Raw genomic sequence first — 3,220 nt, 5'->3', positions numbered from 1 at the left:
TATATATATATTTCACATACTGTGCTTTACCTTCCCCGACCTCTGAATCAAACAGAACTGGTTTTCATGCTCAGCTTAAATGACTCTCCGACGGGCTGTTTGTACTGCAGCAGTTTGGGATTCCAGTAAGAAATGGACCTTTGATAATAATTTGTTTCATCTCGCTGGTCTCGTTATTGCAGGGCGAAAAGATCAGGCTGTAGGATGAAAAGCTTTTGTGGGGGAAAATGTTCGACTTGTTAAAAGTTATATGTGAATGTTCKTCTGCAACCGTTAGCTTTAGAGCTAACCTGGTTTGAGGTGGCTGCCACTAGGGCTGGGCAATATATAAACAACAACAATGTATTGGGATAGACACATGGTAAATGATTYATGGACTGTACTTATATAGCACTGTTGAATCAAATCAGGARACTCAAAGCGCTTCACYGTACAATCGGTGCCCTCACACAGCACTCTACTAAATGTCGCTACAAAGCTAATCTACATCAGTGCTTTAAATCACARTCARACACTGATGGGACYCACATCAGAGGCACAGAGTCTTCAGTTTCTAGCCTAAGAACAATTCAACTGGTGACTGAATAGCGGTGGAATCAAACCGCCAACTCTCCATTGGAGGATGACTTCCTGAACCATTCAGCCACAGCCGCACCCAAAATCACTAGAAAATATGTCCWATAGTATATTGATAATTTCACTGAACGCTGACCCTAAACCACACGACATTCTGGGAGACGTAGGTAGAGGAAGGGCTTTAGTTCCTCGACCCCTCACAGCCCAGCTAAGCGAGGTTTGTGGCATCAACTAACTCACTCACTTTTTAGTAAGTTAGCAACATCTGTAGCAGTGGCAGTTTCCTGTTTTATCACTGGGGCACGTAACTGCTTAAAAATAATAAAAAAGAATGACATGGAGTGAAAGGAGAAAAGGAGTGAACTGAACTGATAAAATTATAATAATGGGAGATTTTAATATTCACGTAAATGTTGAGAATGATAGCTTAAATATAGCTTTTAGTAATTTAATAGAGTCAGTTGGCTTTACTTAAAATGTCCACAAATCTACTCATTCTCTTCGTCACACTCTTGATCTGGTTCTGACAAATTACGTAGAGAGTAAAAACTTAATACATCATCACAACTCTGTTCTCTCTGAACAATTTTAATATCCTTCGAGTTCACATRAAGACAGCCACTGAGAGTAAATTTCATTGTAGTAGATGTTTGTCAGAAAATGCTGTAGCKAAATTTAAAGAATCTCTTCTATTTTTATTTTCCTCTGTTTTACAGAATAAWGTAACAGAGAACAGTAACTTAGATGGTATTGTTGATAATATTACAACTTTATGCAAACCTCTCTTGATGAAATTGCTCCTCTGAAAAAGAAAGTAATCGATCGGAGGAAGCCAACACCTTGGTTTAATTCTGAGTCAAGTTCTTTAAAACAGAAATCTAGAAAAGTGGAAATAATGGCGCTCCACTAACAAAGAAGAATTTTATTTAACCTGGAGAGACAGCCAGCTAACATATAAAAAGCCCTTCATAAAGCTAAAACTGTTTAATATTCATCTTTAATGGAAAAGAATAAAAACAATCCTGGGTTTCTGTTCAGTACTGTAGTTAGACCAATGAAAAGTCCTATCTCTGTTGAGCCGTGTATCCCTATAACTCTAAGTAGAGATGAGTTCATGAGATTCTTTATAGATAAAATTTTTTTTAATTAGAGATAAAATTCATGCCAACTTTCCTGGCTCTGATTCTCTGTCAMATGAGGCAGCTTTAGTGTCACTAGAACCTGATTTATGTCTGGACAGTTTTTGTGAGTTGTCTGAATTATCTAAAATAATAACTTCATCAAAACCATCAACATGTCTATAGATCCTATCCCAACCAGACTGTTCAAAGAAGCATTTCCCCTAATTAATATCTATATTTTAGATGTACCGGTACTTAATTTATCTCTAATGAATGGTTATGTGCCACAGAGGTTTAAGATTGCTGTAATTAAACCTTTACTTAAGAAACCTGATCTTGATTCAGGAATTCTGGCCAATACGTCTATAACTGATCTCGCATTTATCTAAAAAATTCTTGAGACAATAGTTGCAAATCAATTATGTTTACATCTGGACAGAAATAGTCTGATGAGTTTGAGTCAGGGTTTAAAGCTCATCGTAGCACAGCACTGGTGAAAGTTACTAATGATATTCTCATGGCCTCAGACAGTGGACTTGACCTGTTAAATCTCAGTGCTGCATTTGATACAATTGGCCACAATATTAAGGTCATGTCACCAGTTTGGCAGTATTAATCAGCCTTTTTTCTCTTGATCCTTATCAAAATTAGGTAAACAAAAAAAAAAAGACTTGATCAATTATTATCAATATCAGCTGATAAGAAACATTTATATTGTGATACATTTTCAGCCATATTGCCCATCCCTAGCTGCCACAGTTAATTAACATTAGCAAACACAAAAWGGACTATAACTCAGTCAGTTTCTCAGGTATTGAACCAAAATACAGTAGTAGCTGAAGTTTGACTAAAATTACCATTGTGTTTACATTCTGCCTTAGTTTAAAAATCTGTCTTGAATGGTGGTGAGTTCATCAAGGACTATAGGTCTGATCAATAGTTTGAATTTAATCACCTTTTGCTCTGCCTTGGGTCAAAATGACCAGCAATGTCTCAGTCTTAACACTGAGGGCTTGTGGGTCATTTTGACCCAAGGGCAGGAGGAGGGTAGATACACTGACCGACTCACAATTAATAATTTTTTTGGACCAAATGTAGTTTTGGTGTGATGCGTTGATAAAAACATCTCATATCATCGTTTGATTTTCCATAAAAACTGTTGGGAAAACTCAACATTCCAAATAAAACATACATGTTGTTTGGGACAATAAATCACTTTTAACCAGGGTACTAATAGTATGTATTTTATTTTATTTTATTGGTTAAATTTTTCTTTTACATTATTTTTGTGAAGTCCTTTAGAACAGCGGTTCCCAAACTTTTTATCTTCTGACCCAAAAAAATATTCATGGCAAAAACTTGTGACCCCAAACATGACTGGTCTGACTTTGTTAATAATCCTAAAAACTAAGGCTACACAAATATAAATACTTGTTTATACTTATTTTGTAATAATTATAGGGAAAATATTACATCACCAATTATTTTTATAACCCTTTAAATTGATTTCTGAAGTGCAGTGG

Source organism: Austrofundulus limnaeus, unplaced genomic scaffold (genome assembly GCF_001266775.1).
Source record: "Austrofundulus limnaeus strain Quisiro unplaced genomic scaffold, Austrofundulus_limnaeus-1.0 Scaffold2, whole genome shotgun sequence".
Classification (NCBI taxonomy): domain Eukaryota; kingdom Metazoa; phylum Chordata; class Actinopteri; order Cyprinodontiformes; family Rivulidae; genus Austrofundulus; species Austrofundulus limnaeus.
This window is presented reverse-complemented; position numbering follows the sequence as displayed.